Here is a 17383-nt window from a genome sequence, read left to right as displayed (position 1 = left end):
GACACATCGTTACAATGCTTGCATATAATGTACAAACCACAGTGACAGCCATTATCTCACTTGCCTTAGTTAAGGTTAGAATTCATGACACCACCATAAGAAAGAGACTGGGCAAAACGGGCCTGCATTGCAGAGTGCCAAGATGAAAATTACTGCTGAGCAAAAAGAACATAAAGGTTTGTCTCAGTTTTGCCCTGTCTACAGCTGTTGATCCTTTGGCGACACTTAGAGGTGATCCTGGGAAACTGTCATAATACTGTATTGGCAACACTTTGCAGCCTTCCTCCACTTTATATCCAACTTGATATTGGACCACTTATTTTTTAATTTAGCATGTGCGCGTTTTTGTGACTCCACATCATTAACAGCCTCATACATATCTGGGACATCTGGTAATCTTAACCCTCAGGCAACCTTAGGGACATTGTTGACAAAGTCTATCTCTACAGAAAATTTTGAAGAAAAAAACAAAATATATATATATTCTATTAGGTCAACAGAACACTGAAAAATGATTACCACTCTCTTGTAACCTTTGCGAACAAAAAGTCCATGTCCAAAAACTTCTATAAAAACATATTTTTTCTGATTGTTTCTGCATAAATCTGTTAAACCACTTCAGCACTTTACAAAACTAACAAAAATTCAACCATTTTGAGGAATGAACCCCTTTTTCAGATCAGTCTTGGGTATGACCATCGAGCGAAAACCTGTGAAAGGTTGCCAAATGGGCTTGGTTCGACGCGACTTCGTTGTGAACAGGAATGCCACATCGTCCTGGGTTTTTCGCTCTGATGTTGATGTATCTGCCTGTTACATTCTGATTTTGTCACTCGACGGCCTGACAAACCGTATCACTGTAGAAGCTTCAGCTCAAAAACAAGTTTTGGTCAATTCTCATAAAGACTGATCTCTGAAGGGGAGAAATTTTGGTTCATTTTTTTCAATCAAACGAATCAAATGTGTTATTACAGGATCGTAAATACAAGTGCATAGGTGAAGCAGATCCTGCTGCAGAGCCTTTGTTTTCTCTTTGTTTACTTTTTGCACCTTACAACATACGTTACACCTTATTTCACACATCCATGCACTGCTAACACCACTGAGTGCGTTTACATGCACGTGAAAAAAAAACGAATTATTGCCTTAATCGGACTATAACAGGAGAACTTATGTGCATGTAAAATGTCCGATTAAAATCGGAGTAACGTTTTTTTGTGCTGTTTGAATGTTTAGCAGAGGCAAGAAAATGGTCTGATGCTGAATGCACCTTGCTACTTCAATGTGTTTTCACTGGTAAGGCCCAGGAGAATTTTTCGGCCTTGAGTGTTACTGACAGTAGTAATTATGGGTTGGTGAAATCAGCTGTACTCAGGGCATATGAGTTGGTGCCAGAGGCGTACCGTCAGCGATTCAGACAGTTCAAAAGAGAGAAACAGTCTCACACTGAGTTCGCTCGTGATTTGGCCACTCATTTCTACTGCTGGAGTAGTGCTTCTCAGGTACAGACTTTAGAAGATCTGCAGGAGCTTGTTTTGCTTGAGCAGTTTAAAAATACTTTACCTGATCATGTGGTAACATATATAAGTGAGCAAAAGGTGAAGATTATTTCAGATGCTGCTAAGCTGGCAGATGAGTTTGTTCTGACACACAAAGGAAATCAGATTTCCAGATCTTCAGATTGGTGAGCACCGTGGTCGTGGCCTATTTGGTCATTGAGACAACATGGTGGTGGCTCATTCCAATAAGTGGGTGTCAGAAGGGAAGGAAGGAGTTGAAGGTAGAGTTGGCCAGGTACAGCATAGATTGGACTCAAATCGTGTCTGTAATTACTGTTTTGGGAAAGGTCATTGGCATAATGAGTGTCCAGTTTTGAAGAAAAAGAAGCAAGGGATTTTCATGGCAAAGCTGCTGCATCCTTGGGTGCAGAGGAGAGGAGCCGTGCTATTGCTGCTGTGCAGGTGCATACCTCCCCTTCAGAGAATTTGAGTGTGTGTCCATATAGTGAGAACTGTCTGTCCCCTCCTTTGGCTGATGAGGTTGACCCTGGTTATGAGGCTTTTGTGACAGAGGGTTATGTTTCACTAGTTGGGAGTGACAGTAAAGTGGCTGTGAAGATACTGAGAGATTCATGGGCACTCGACTCATTTATTGTAGACTCTGTACTACCCTTAACTCCTGACTCAGCTGTGGATTCCCATCCCTGGGGATGGGTTTGACCAGTTTTTCTGCTCCATCAACTGTCCTTAATCTCAGATCTGTTAGAGGGTGACGTGGTCATGGGACTGCGTCCGTCTTTCTCTATGGGGGCATACAGGTCATATTAGGAAATGACTTGGTTGGTGATCTGGTGTGGTCGGACGTGCCCGCTCGAAGTGTTAAACCATCCTCAAGTAGTAAGTAATGCGTCTCTTCCCTCTACAGTTTCTCCAACCGGTGCAGTGACACGGGCTATGAGTCGTGTATTCCCTGTGCCTGCGTATCCCTTGTCTGTGTCTTGCAGTGATCTTGTTAAGGAACAAAAGGAGGATCCTTCACTACAGGCCTTGTATAATCAGGTGTTCCCCGACAAAGAAGTAGAGAGTGCAGCCTGTGGCTATTTCCTCCAAGATGGACTTCTGGTGAGAAAGTGGGTTCCTCATGGGGAGTGTATTGTGGGGGATGACATAGTGCAGATTGTTCTGTCCACTAAGCTACGACATGCTGCAGATTGCTCATGATGGGGTGTCGGGTCACTTAGGAGTACGCAAGACTTACGATCGAGTACTGCAACATTTCTTCTGGCCGTGTTTAAAAAAAGACATCTTGGCCTTTGTTAAAACTTGTCACACTTGTCAACTGATTGGAAAACTAAATCAGGTAATCAAGCCAGTCCCTGTGTATCCTATCCCCGTCGCTGAACACACATTTGAGCATTTGATTGTCGACTGTGTGGGTCCTTTGCCCCGTTCCACATCAGGCAGTAACTTTTTGCTTACTGTCATGTGTCAAGCGAAAAGATATCCATCAGCCTATCCATTGAGAAATATAACTACAAGGTCTGTTGTGAAGGCTTTGACACAGTTCATGTCCACTTTTTGTATTCCAAAGGTTATACAGTCTGATCAGGGGTCTAAGTTCTCATCAAAAATGTTTGAAGAAGTATTGAAGCAGATCAAGCATTCTCGTTCCAGTGCTTATCATGCTCAGAGCCAGGGAGCTTTAGAAAGGTTCCATCAAACTCTGAAGTCCCTCCTTCGTGCATATTGCACTGAGTTCAATCGTGACTGGGAAGAGGGATTACCTTGGTTGATGTTGTCTGCCAGTTAGGTGTCACAAGAGAGTCTGTGTTTTAGCTCTAACGACTTAGTGTTTCGACATACTGTGCGAGGTCCCTTAGCCTCATTACACAGTGATTGGGAAGCAAAGGAGGCTCCACGAAACCTGATTGATTATGTTAATGGTATCAGGCAGCGTCTGTATCGTGCTAACCAGGTGGCAAAAGAAAATCTACAGTCAGCTCAACAAAAAATGAAAGGTCTCCATGATCGACGTGCAGAACGAAAGGTATTTAGCCCTGGCGATCAAGTTTTGACACTTTTGCCTCTATCAGGTTCTCCGTTCCAAGTTCTAAGTTCTAAGTTTTGTGGCCCGTATATGGTGACTAAGAAAGTGTCTGATCTGAATTGTGATTTCAACTCCTGACTGGAAGAAGTCGGTACAGTTGTGTCATATTAATCTGTTAAAACCCTACTTTTCCCGTTCTCCAGGGCCTGGTTCGTCAACTTCCTGTGCTGCTGCAGTAGCTACAGTGGGTCAGAAATCCATCTCTTCTGGTCATGTAGCTGATGCTGAGGAAGATTTGTGTACACCTGACGATGGCATGTTAAGAGGTCGTCTTAAAAACTCTGAGACTCTTGTGCAATTGGAGAAAATGTTGACCCATGAACGACTCTTGTTTATTATATCGTGTAACAGGCCAGGCGGAAATCGTGCCGTATTAACGTGGTATTAACTCGCTGAAAAGACACGTATCGCCACCTAGTGTGGAAGAGGAGAACAGTTATTTGATTTTCTTGCGCTGCATGTAAACTGGGACAAGGACTGTAGTGAGAAAGTTGAATTTTGAGCATAGCTCGATTAAGCTCTGCATGTAAACGCACTGACAGTATACGGATGCTAGCAAGGTGGGAGCACGGGCTGTTCTCATGCAGGCTAACGACCAAGGTGTTGACTGCCCGGTGAGTTTTTTCTCCAAAAAGTTCAACACCTCACAGTTGAACTATTCCATCTTTGAAATAGAGGCATTGGCACTCATTTGGGCACTGAGACATTTTGAGGTGTATGTGGGCAGTGGAGCGAGTCCTTAAGTGGTCTATACTGACCACAACCCTCTTACTTTTCTCCATTCACTCCAAAATCCAAACCAACGGTTGATGCGTTGGTGTCTTTTCCTACAGCCTTTTCACTTATGACACATATGACATGTACAGCACGGAAAATTCAGTTGCTGATGCCATGTCTCGATCACTGGTTTGACTTGCCTGTCTTTTGTTTCCTCTCCTCCCTGCAGGGTCTCTTTCAATTCGTTTCTCTGCCACTTCCTCTTAACCTGCTTCCCAGGAACCAAGGTTGGTGAGGGAGTGTGTTAGTTGGGAGAGGCAGGTTGTAGAAACTTTCAGGTTTTAGTAGTATACCAGAGTTAAGTGTTCCTTAGTTTTCTTACATTTGTGTTTTGCTGTAGTTGACTGGGAGATCCTAGTTAGGATCATAATTTCTCCCAATCTACCTTCTTTGATCATGTCTTTTGTTTTCCAGACACAGGTAGAGCTGGGAAGGGCGTCTGCCTGGGCCTGCCCTTTTTGGGTTGGGCTTCAGCTGCACATGTAAAGGCTGGGTTTCAGGGTGTCTCTCTCTCTCTCTCTCTCACTCTCACACACACACACACACACACACACACACACACACACACACACACACACACACACACACCTGGGCCTGCAGCAGAATCTGCTGCAGAGCCTTTGTTTTCTCTTTGTTTAGTTTTTGCACCTTACAACATACTTTACACCATATTGTCACACATCCATACACTGCTAACACCCCTGATGCCTTGTATACTTTACACATCCCATTACTTAGTTTAGAGTTACCTTGCTTTGGAGTTAAATAAAGTTACTGTGTGTGGCCTCCCTTCTTGTTGCCATCCATGAGCCAGATGGTAACAATGGTGATTTATATTACTCATCCTTTGAGCATATAGGCTATAACAAATAGAGGGTTATGACTGCAATACTGCTGATTGTCAGTATCATTGTGGGTGGCCCACATTGCTGCCTTTCTGTCTGTAGTAGAGGGGGTTAACCATGGCTTTAGGATGGGCTGGGATAGATGGGACTGGATTTATGTTGTGTGTGCCAGACTGGGGAATATTTCATCTTTTATTTTCTTTCATTAAGTCTATCATGTATGTTATTTTGAGACTGCATGTTTGCAATCCCAGAAATGGTAAAGAATAAAACTGTTGGGGCATTAATATATGTTACTATGTCAGCAGACATTATATTTTTACAAGAGACTCACATTAAACCTTCTGAATTAGACTTATATCAAAGTGGTTTACACTTTGTAATGTATATTAATCTACGTTTACATCTAAGCTAGGAGTGTTGCTATACTGTCTAAAGCTTGGGGGGTTGCTATATTGTGGATGTTGAAGTCATCCACAATATAGGGAGCTTTCACCACTTCACCCCACACAACTGTGGCCACGTCCTTGACCTAGTCTGCTCCTCCGGTCTTCAGATATCACCGTCGTCTGGCCACAACCTTCACATCTCCAATCACCTGCTACTAAAACTGGACAAAATCATCCTCATCCCTCCTTTCAAAACCAAACGCACCACAAACTTCCAAAACATAAAATCCATCACTCCCTTAGCCCTTACCACTGCTCTCTCCTGCAGCCTGGCCGCTCCCCCCCCACCCCTACATAGTAACCCTTCCGAACTTGTTGCTCACTACAGCAACACTCTCTCCTCCTGTCTGGACCATCTTGCCCCAAACAAAACCAAAACTGCTTCTTTCACACACTCTGCCCCTTGGTACACCCCTGCACTCCATCAAATGAAAGCACAGAAATGCAAACTGGAACGCCTCCACAGAAGAACCAGACTGGCAATTCATCTCCAGCCTTACACAGACCACATTCACAAGTACAGAAATGCCCTCAACTTGGCCCGGTCAACATACTACTCCTACATCTTCCAGTCCAGCTCCGGCAACCCTAAGACGCTGTTCACCATATAAACTCCCTTCTGAAGCCCCATGACAACACTGCCTAATTCTTCACATCAGAAAACTGTCAGGCCTTCCTTTCATTTTTTTTTCAGTCCAAAATAGGCAACATCCACAACGGCCTTAATTCCTCCACATCCCACCCGACCCCTTAGCTCCCTCCACTCCACAGCCAAGCCTCTGTCCAAGTTCTCCCCCATCTCTCCTGCGTCCCTCCATGAACTTATGACTGGCATGAAAACGACCACCTGCACTCTGGACCCCATCCCATCAAAACTCATCAAGACCGGCCTTCCTGTCCTCTCTCCACTCATCACTGCCATCATCAACTTCTCCTTTGGAACTCCCTGCCATCCACCATAAGAAACTTCTCCGACCCCAACACATTCAAATCACTTTTAAAAACTCATCTCTTTAAGATTGCTTTAAATGTGTAGCCTCCACACCGTGTCCACTTCAACTGTTCTCTTTTTCATTCATTGTGTATTTAATGCATACAAAGTTTTCTTTCAAAGTGTGTTTTTATGATTGTGAAGTGCCTTTAAGTCTTGAAAAGCCCTATACAAATAAAATGTATTATTATTATATTGATTTAGAAGAATGTTCCATTTCAGTTGTCTCAGCTTACTCCTGACCCTGCAGATACCTGATTGTATCAGACAACATTAACAATTCCTATTACTTGTCTTAATTTATATGGTAGTAATGTTAATGATCCTTATTTCTTTTGGAGGGTTTTTAATTTATTACCAGATCTGAACTCCACACTGTAACTTGTGGGGGGACTTTAACTTTTATCTCGATCCCTATCTTGATCGTATGTCAACGTGTCCACCTCCATGTATTAATTCAGTAGGTACCCTGAATAATTTGATCAAAACTTGTAATTTAATGGATATATGGAGAATTCAGCATCCAACAGATGCTGCATGTTTTATGTGCATAAAACATATAGCCCTAATCGTATTCACTATTTTATTATTGATTTAAAGTTAATGTCAAATGTGATGCAAACAAAATATCAGGGTATTTTAATTTCTGATCATAGTCCTCTCACTATGTCTCTTAAGAGGCACCTGCCTAAAACTTTTTTTTTTTTTTTTTTACGACGCCTCAATCCACTATTATTTCAAGACAGTAATTTTCATGAATATATCAAAGCAGTCATGGATGAATTTCTGTTTATCAATGATAACGGCACTGTGAACAATTCCATCTTGTGGGAATGTTACAAGGCTGTGTTGAGAGGCAAGATTATTTTGTACGAAGCCTCGAAAGAAGAAGGAGAGATGTAAACAGCTAGGGGAAGTAGAGGTACTACTGTCCGAAGCTGAGAAGGTTTACATTTCATCTTTGTCTACTGACAACAGAATTATGAAACCGAAGAATGAATATAATACTATTCTGATTGACCATATTGGTATATATAGACCAATTGACATAATAATCAAATACTTAAACTCAGACAGAAGCAATTTGAGTTGATCTATACTCCAAGTTATGTCTAATTGTCTAATTATGTCTAATATGTCTAAAGTCTAATTGTGAGGCATATAATTGTAAGTCCTTTACGGACTTCGTTGCCCCATTGTTACACGGAATGATTCAACACTCTATTGCTAGCCACTTATTTCCACAATCGTTTTATGAGGCTCCTACCTAAGAAAGGGAGAGACGATTTTGACACTTTGTCCTATAGACCTCTTAGTATGTTAACCTCCAATCAGAAGGTGGTAGCAAAGATGCTGGCTTCCAGACTAAGTCAGCATATTACAGCTCTAGTGCATCCAGATCAAAATGGCTTTGTGTCTGGTAGATTTTCTTTTTCTGACACGCTTAGATTATTAATTAATATCATGGATGTTAAACATAATGTAAAAGATAAACCTGTGGTTATTTATCTTGATTCAGAATGTGTCTTTGAGCCTTTTTCTTGCCTTTTTCGTAGCTGGCTATATTATGAGCCCCAGCCTACTGCAGAAGGTTAGCTCTCTCTACCGTTTCTTAGGGTCCAAGACTCCATATTAAATCAGATAAACTCATCTTTATTAACAGGATATGTGCCCCAGTCTTTTAAAACTGCTGTAATTAAGCAATTACTTTAAAAAAAAAACAACTCTTGACCCAGATGTTTTAGCCAACTACAGGCCAATTTCCAACCTTCCTTTTATTTCTTAAGTTTTAGAAAGGGTTGTTGCCAATCAGTTGGTTGATCATTTAAACAGGAATGGTTTGTTAGAAGAATTTCAGTCAGGTTTTAGAGCTCTTCATAGTAAAGAAACGACTCAGATTAAAGTTACCAATCATGGCTTCAGATGATGTACTTGTCTCTATACTTGTCCTGCTAGATCTTAGTGCTGCATTTGACACTATTACACTAATAAACAGTATTCTACTACAGAGGCTTGAAAGTATGATCAAGATTACAGGAATTGCATAAGACTGGTTTGAATCATATCTGTCAGACAGATTTCAGTTTGTCCATGTAAACAACAATTCTTCTATGTGTACCAAAGTAAGCCATGGAGTTCCTCAGGGTTCTGTACTAGGACCAGTATCATTCATATCATACATGCTTCCCTTAGGCAATATTATTAGAGGGCATGGCATAAACTTCCAGTGCTACACAGATGATACCCAGCTATATTTATCCATGAAACCAGATGAAACTAATCAGCTAGTTAAATTCCAAGCATGCCTTAAACACATAAAGGCTTGGATGACATGTATTATTCTACTTTTAAACTCAGACAAAACAGTCATTGTATTTGGCCCTAGACATGTCAGAGATTCATTATCTAACCACATGGTTTTTTTAGATGGCATGACCTTGGCCTCCAAATACTACTGTGAAAACCTTGGTGTTATATTTGACCAGGATATGTTCTTTAATTCTCACATAAAGCAGGTGACCAGGACTGCTTTCTTTCACCTTGGTAATATCATCAAAATTAGGAAAATACTCTCTCAGAGTGATGCGGAAAAACTAGTTCATGCATTTGTGTCTTCCAGGCTGGATTATTGTAACTCATTACTGTCTGGCTGTTCAAATAGCTCTTTAAAAAGCCTCCAATTGATTCAAAATGCTGCAGCATGAGCACTGACAGGAATTAACAAGAGAGATCATATTACAACCATTTTAGCTTCTCTTCATTGGCTCCCTATAAAATCTAGAATTGAATTTAACATCTTCCTCCTTACATACAAGGCCTTGAAAGGCCTAGCTCCATCATATCTGAAAGACCTCACAGAACCATATTGTTCCAACAGATCACTACTATCTCCAAGTGCAAGTCTACTTGTGGTTCCTGGAGTTTCTAAAAGTAGAATGGGAGGTAGAGCCTTCAGCCATCAGGCTCCTCTCCTATGGAACCAGCTCCCAGTTTGATTCGGGAGGCAGACACTGTCTCTACTTTTAAGGTCAGGCTTAAGACTTTCCTTTTTGACAAAGCCTATAGTTAGGGCTGGACTTACCCATCCCTTAGCTATGCTGCTATAGGCCTAGGGTAGGTCTATAGGCTGCAGGGGGATGATGCACTGAGGACATATCTTCTAGTCTCTCTTCTCTGGTTCCTGTCCTCTAATATCTCATAATTTATTTTCCATCTCTTATAATTTATTTTCTATTATTATTTAACTGCTGTGTCTCACTCTCCCCCCTCCCCCTCCATCTGCATTGTTTACACCTGCGACCAGCTGATGGCCCTGAGGCATACCATGATGTTGGCTGGAGAGAGACCTACCATACCGGAGGAGCAAAAGAGGAGATAGCGAGGCTGCAGAGCGGGGGTGAAACGAAGGATGGAGAAGAGAAAGTTTAAGCCCTTCATCCCTGCAGTTATCACTGGAAACGTGAGGTCGTTGGTGAATAAAGTGGATGAACTGGAAGCACTCGTCAAGACACAGAGGCAGTACAGACACAGTATCATGTGTTTCATGGAAACATGGCTGCACAAGCAGTTACCGGACTCGCCATCCCCGGCTTCCAGATGGTTCAAACCGACAGAGACACCATCACGACTGGCAAGAAGAAAGGAGGGGGTCTTACCGTGCTTGTGAACAACAGGTGGTGTCCCCCCATGGCACGTCTCTGTTAAAGAGCAGGTCTGTTGCCGTCAGACTTCGTCCATATTATTTGCAGAGGGAGTTTACCAGTGTCATCGCCATCACTGTTTACATTCCTCCATCTGAAAACGCCGAAGCAGCGTGTCACATCATCCACACTGTGACTGCTGGACTACACATTGACTGAAGGCCTTCATCATCATCACAGGTGACTTTAACCATGTGTCTCTGTCATCCACACTCCCAAACTTCTTTCAGTTTGTCAATTGTGCCACCCGTAAAAATAAGACTTTGGACCTGCTGTACGCAAATGTTAAGGATGCGTACAGCTCAACTTCCCTGCCACCACTGCTCTCACAATCATACAAGCCTGTGGTTCAGCAGCACCCAGTCACAGTGAGGACAGTGAGGAAATGTTCTCTTGAGGCCATGGATACACTGCGTCGAGCGCTGGAGGCCACAGACTGGGATGCTCTTTATGAGCCACATGGTGAGGACATTGATGGCATGACAGACTGTGTCTCTGAGTACATTGGGTTCTGCATTGACAACACCATCCCCACTAAAGAGGTCTGCTGCTACCCAAACAACAAAGCATGGGTAACCAGCGACCTGAAGGCCCTTCTCAACAGGAAGAAGAGGGCCTTTAGATCACAGGACCAAGCACAACTCAAACGAGTGCAAAGGGAGCTCAAACGCAGCATCAGGGAGAGCAAGGAGAGCTACAGGAGGAAACAGGAGCACAGATTGGAAGAAAACAACACCAGGGATGTCTGGAGTGGAGAGATGAGAGAGAGATCCCCTAACCCTTTCAGAGGAGAGGTAGGGAGCAGTGGAGGGGGGTGAACAACGTACTAATGAGCTGAACTTGTTCTTCAATAGGTTCAACTCCAACCTCCACACCTCCTGCAGCCCCTCTACTGCTTCTCCGAACAACAACCGCCCATGTTGAAGACATGTTCCAGTCAGCTATGTCAAGTTCTCCAGCACCTCTTCAACCTGAGCCAACACCTTCAGAGAGTGCCAGTGCTCTGGATAACCTCCTTCCTTGTCCCAGTGCCCAAAAAAGGACATACTGCTGCACTGAAAGACTACAGGCCGGTAGCACTGACCTCTCACATCAGGAAGGGTATTGGAGAGACTGGTCCTGGCACACCTCAGACCGCTGATGTGCCCATCACAAGACCCCCTGCAGTTTGCATATCAGCCCTATGTTGGGGTTGATGATGCAATCATTTACCTGATGCAGAAGGCCTACTCCTCCCTGGACAGACTCAACACCTCAGTTCAGATCAGGTTCTTCGACTTCTCCAGTGCCTTCAATACCATCCAGCCCAGACTGCTGAAGGCCAAACTGGAGAACATGCAGGTTGGTGCTCCCCTCATCACTTGGGTCGATGACTATCTGACGGGCAGACAGCAGTTTGTGAGATTACAGAACTGTGTGTCTGATGGTCTGATTAGTAACATCGGGGCCCCCCAGGGAACTGTACTGTCCCCCTTCCTCTTCACCACATACACTGCAGACTTTCAGTAGTCATGTCATCTGCAGAAATTCTCTGATGACACGGCAATTGTGGGGTGTGTTGAGGAGGAGAGGGAGGCTTAGTACAGTGACCTGGTCGACCGCTTTGTAAGGTGGTGTGGCGTTCCTACATTTCTCCGACTGAAATCATGCTTTTTAAAACAAAAGTAATTCTCTCCATTCAGTAAATTTCTTGAATGATCCCAGATATAGTTGCAACCACCTTCTGGTTATGGCTTTCCTACCACTTGCAAAAAGAATCTTCAACAAGTACCTGTCCTTATGTAGGACTGTTTCCATTTCCATTTCCAATTTCCAGCAGAAGCCTCGGCTCTGTGTGCCTGTTTGCAGTGCTGTTAATTTCGGACTTAAGAAAAATCTCACTACATTTTCCAGATGAACTCTCTTAAAGATCTTGAATTTGCAGTGGTCGCGTGTGTCACATATTTCTATCCAGAACTGAACTCTGAGTTGATCTATGAGTTTCCGTTTTCAGAAACTGAAAACTGGTTTAATCAACTCGGAGTAGTTTTACCCGGAGTAAAGCGCGTGCGCCACAACTCTAAAAAGCCAGCATCAATGGAGCCCCATTTCAACGATTCACCATGGCAACGAGGAAGAGGAGGGCTATGAAGTAGAAATCCTAATACAGTGAGTTTCAACATGCTTTTAGAAAGAAGTGCAACACCTCTGCAACTGCAAAAGGGAGAACATTGCTGCTCGGGTCAGTGCATAAGTTTGAATGTAATTGTTTAAAATCACAATAATATTACCGGGGAAAACTGCTTGAATGGGAGCCTATTCATTTATTTCATAGGTGTAATCCAGCGGGGGAGTAGCCCACTTGGCACCAGCTTAAGATGAAATATAAAAACATTGTTCAAACAGGTCAGACCTCGGCATGGAGGGCCCTGATTTTTATGTAAATATTAAGTGGCTATTGGACTGTGCAGTTGTTTTATCCACAACATAATGCTGTTTTTATACACATAAATGTCTTCTCATCTATATCATGTTCTGTTAAATAATTAAGCCGGTTTAAACTAATTCAGACTTCTACTCAGCCAACAGGAAGAAGGCAGATGCCCGTAAAACGGATTGTGGCCCAGCACCGCCACCTCTAAAGGAGGCAGAGGAGCCCTAAGCCAGAATATTGGAAGGCCACTGGCCGAGGGAGTCCCTGGTGGGAGCTCATCCTCTGAGTCCACCCCCCATGACACAAGTGCCTTAATAAAATGTAATAGGCCTATAGATATATTTTTCTGTGCCTAATGAATGTGTCCTAATAGACTTCTGATATAGCCTACTGACTGACTTTTTTTTTTAATGATTTCTGACAGACGGCAAAACAAATCAATTCAATTCAATTCAGTTTTATTTATATAGCACCAATAACAATACAAATCGTCTCAAAACGCTTCACAAAAACCAGCCTGCAACCTCCTTGCAAGCATGAGGGCAATGGTGGCCAGCTCATATGGAGGGACCCATCTGCTGAAGGCCAGTCGGGTAGAAACAGAGAAGATAGAGAGAAAAGAAGATAAACAAACTTCTGTCATAGATACATACATCAAGCTGGTTGATGAGGCCACGACAGCAGATGTAGCTTAGAACTCCACAGGTCAGATATTCAGCACTCCACACCAGAGACCCTCACAAGAAGATGGAGGGGGAGGGGAGGGGAGAGGAGAGAGTGAGACACAGTGGTTAGTAATAGAAAACAAATTATAAGAGAAAAATAAAATGATAATAAAAAGATATAGAGGACAGGAGCCAGAGAAGAAAGAGGAGAGGACATGCATCAGTGCATCATCCCCCTGCAGCCTATAGGCCTACCCTAGGCCTATAGCAGCATAGTTAAGGGAAGCCACATCTGAAGCCATGAGGAGATCATTGGTAACTTTAACCAGAGCCGTTTCTGTACTATGATGAGCTCTAAAACCTGACTGAAACTAAAACAAGGCTACGCCAAAACTCACCTGCTGAATGAATGAAAGAAAGAGGAAATCAAATGGCATGTGTGGCTGAAAGAGGGTGGAGACAGAGAGAAACTTGAGTTTTATTAAGAAATACTTGGTCCCGACCAGGTTAGGTTCATAGAGTCTGTTACTACGGTAACTGACCAAGAGCTTTAGTTACCTTTCTCTGTGAAACAGGATAGAGTTACCCCGCTTTCTCTGGTTTGAGTTACCTCCCTTTGTGAAACAGAAAACTCAGAGTTTCCCTCATTTCAGGGTTGATAACCTCAGAGTTTTCACAAACCTGCTTTGTGAAATGGACCCCAGGTCTCTTCTGACTCCTTCTCCCATTTTTGTTTAAAGGATACCGTGACCATCATTTGAGAAGTTGCAGCTATGTGCTTCCCTCCCCATTAGCGCTGCAACTTCTGTTGTAACCAGGGACCTCCCTAAGGAAATAAAGAGAGGGTCCGGCGAGGTACGCTTCAGAGCGGTAGGAGATGTAACTGAACGTATCTCTGCCGTTCTCCTCGCAAGTAAAAAGGAACTCTTGTCTTTCTCTTCTTTGTGCAATGTTTATGAATGTTTTAGGTTGCTGAACCTGACAGTAGGCCAGAAGTCTCCTTGACACCGGTTTGCATCTGGTGGCTTTGAGATCTGACAATGTACTGATCCATTGACTTCTAAAGCACTGAAATGTGGCTCATCCAAAACCGCACTGACCCATGGGAAGGAGCCTTGGGTTTAGTATGGTACTGCTCTTCACTCCAGGATACAAACATAGACCAGTTAATTATCAGCCTCTCAACATCCAGAATGTTTACAGGATACTGGCTATGCAGTGTGATCCTCTGGGGTTTGTCATCCCATTTACTACCTGAGCAGAAGTTCTTCTTCAAAAGCTGTGGTCTAAGGAGCGGGACTGGGATGACCCCTGCCTTCCTGATTGATGCCTTTGTAAAGGCCTGGATGTTATGGGTGGAGGAGCTTCCACACTTGTCTAGGATCAGACTCCCAAGGTGTTATGGACTCACAGACGACCAAGATCCTTCAGTGATTAAAGAACTGCATGTGTTTTGTGATGTGTCTGAAACAGCATATGGCTCTGTTGCCTATTTAGGGACAGTGGACTCCAATGGACAGGTTTATGTCTCTTTTGTCATGGCAGGTTTGAGAGTGGCACCAAGACGGCAGATCATTATACCCTAAAGCTGTGTGCTGCTCTCACTGGAGCCCAGTTAGCAAGGATGCTGAAAACAGAGCTTACTCTCTCTCTCCACCATCTTGTGATGTGGACAGACTCCACCACTGTTCTAAACTAGCTGCAATCAGAGTCCTGCCAGTACAAGATCTTTGTGGCTCATCGTATCATAGAGATCCTTGAGAATACTGCTGCTTCAGACTGGTATACAAATTTATCTAGCAAACCTGCAGATGACATTACCAGGGGAAACACCCTCACAGAACTTGCTGCACCCCACTGATGGAATCAGGGTCCTCCTTTCCTGTACTTACCTCCGCATCAGTGGCCCTTAAATCCCTCCTCACCTTCTACTGAAGAGGTCATGGAGTTAAGGAAGTCTGCCTTTTGCGGTACTGCTCATGTACTGCCACCTAGTGTTCCCCTAAACCTACTGCAGTTCCAGTGCTGGGAGGGTTTAGTGGTTGGCATTTCATTTACATTTCTCCATCCTTGGCTGCAAATTCTCAGCCCCCTGAGAGACCCTATATGGACACTCTTCTCCTCCAGCATGCACAACGGCTGAATTCCCAAAAGAATATGCTCTGCTACAGGCTAACAACCCCATTCCAAAGCAAAGTCCCTTGAATAACTTGGCTCCTGAGTTTGACCACACCACAAACCTAATCAGAGTGGGAGGTCGGCTGCGCTAAAGTGAGGATCTGGACTATAGGAACATACACTCTGTGGTCTCAGATCCAACAAACTATATCACACAGCTGCTGATCAAGGATTATGACAGACAGCCGACAGACAGCCAACTCTCTCTGGGCCAACCTCCTGGCCCAGAGAGAGTTCTTGCCAGCCTACGGATGAACTACTGGATCTTGCAAGGGAGACAAGTAATAAGGAAACATCAACACGTATGGACTATAGGAAATGGAAGGCCAGACCCCTGATTCCTTGAATGGCTGACTTGCCACCATCTTGCCTGCAGTTCTTTTTCTAACTTCAGTCGGTGTTTCACTATGGAGAATCGCCTTGGGCTTGACCAACTACGGAAGCCTGGGCCAAACCCCCTTGTACTATCACTATCAACCGCCCCCTCTTTACTCATTCTCGCTTTATTTCCGTGAGAAACTTCAACAAGCTCCCTAAAGCACGTCCAGGCTAGCTTGGATTTCTATTTGGCAATTCTCAGGCATCCTGTCAGCTTAATTGGCAGCTTAATTGTAATATTTATACCACTGCTACCTTTATTTTTTAATGAAATACAACAAGACAGTGTCAGACACTTGGCATGAATTAAAAAAAACTGGTTAGAGCCAGCTAACAGTTAAAAAAAGAAAAAGAAAAAACTCTGACAGCCAGAGCCACAATGCACAATAATCTGCACCATGTCCGAACGAACCCACGTTTACCAGAACTCCACTGGTTGATAAGTAAGTACAAACTGGAGTAAAAACAAACTTGAAGCTGAAGAAATTGTAAACGTTAACGGAAAAGACCGTGAACCTGAGAGAGCTGTTGTGTGTCAGAGTGAGCAGAGCGGGACACAGCAACACATGTGTATGTGTGTAGGTGAGGGGTGCGGCACGGCGCCTATCACAGAATGCAGGCACAGTCAGATAACCAATGAGGATTTTCATTCAATCCGAGCACAGATATTGACTGGTATTACTCGTACAATAGTCGTACTCGCAAAAGTGCTCGATCCATACCGGATACTCGTTTCAGCCGAGTATCTGGCTCAACTCTAGTAAGAGGCTTCCAGCAGCTCTGCCCATAGCTAAACAACTTTTACCAGCAGTCCCTGCATGCATGAAGGAAATGAGACGTTATTGGTCTGCCCCGTTTAAGTGCAAGCTTCCCACCAAGGGCTGCTCAAAGCGAGAGATTAAGGGTATGGGTGAGCTGGGGTTGACTGAACCCCCAGCAGTGGAACCTTCAGTGGGTTATCACCTCCACCCTAACCGCCAATCCATTTCAATTTCTTCTTGCATTTCTCTGCCCAATAAAATAGACCACGTCATTGCAGCTATTTATTAGAGAATGTACATATATTCTGCGCAGTTGGTGTGTTCACTCAATGTAGTCACACTGTTGTCTGCTTATCAGGGTGAGATCCTGGAGGAGATGGGGCGGCAGCTGAATTCAGGGACAACTAACCCAGCCCTCTGGGATGAAATATGCATTGTGAACGATTTAATCTTGCGCTCAACCAGAGGAGCAGTCCAGGGCTGTGGTCGTGTGATGGGGCTTGCAGTCTCAGGTGAGAGAGTGTTATGGCTGAACCTGTCAGGCTTAGGTACCTCTCAGAAGGCCGAGGTCATGGATGCACCCTATGACCCCACCAAGGGTCTCTTTAGCACGGCTTTG

The 17383-nt window shown here is 43.8% G+C and overlaps 1 protein-coding gene across 3 annotated transcripts in view; it reads right to left on the bottom strand.

Annotated features, from left to right (window-relative positions):
- fbxo28 (F-box protein 28) overlaps positions 1 to 17383 on the bottom strand; it is a 54465-nt gene that overhangs the window by 29316 nt on the left and 7766 nt on the right. Inside the window, exons 1-2 of one of the 3 annotated variants that reach the window (XM_047602655.1) lie at positions 11582 to 11733; positions 10325 to 10463 (exon numbers count right to left, since the gene is read on the bottom strand). The exons of 1 other annotated variant lie outside the window; for it this stretch is intronic. The gene's annotated coding sequence lies outside the window, so the exon portion shown is untranslated. Of the gene's footprint in view, positions 1 to 10324; positions 10464 to 11581; positions 11734 to 17383 lie in introns of those variants that run through there. One more of the 3 variants, XM_047602654.1, reaches the window with a different exon arrangement.

This window comes from Mugil cephalus, chromosome 13 (assembly GCF_022458985.1).
Source record: "Mugil cephalus isolate CIBA_MC_2020 chromosome 13, CIBA_Mcephalus_1.1, whole genome shotgun sequence".
Classification (NCBI taxonomy): Eukaryota; Metazoa; Chordata; class Actinopteri; order Mugiliformes; family Mugilidae; genus Mugil; species Mugil cephalus.
Note: the sequence above shows the minus strand (reverse complement) of the source record. Positions and strands in the feature narration are given on the sequence as shown.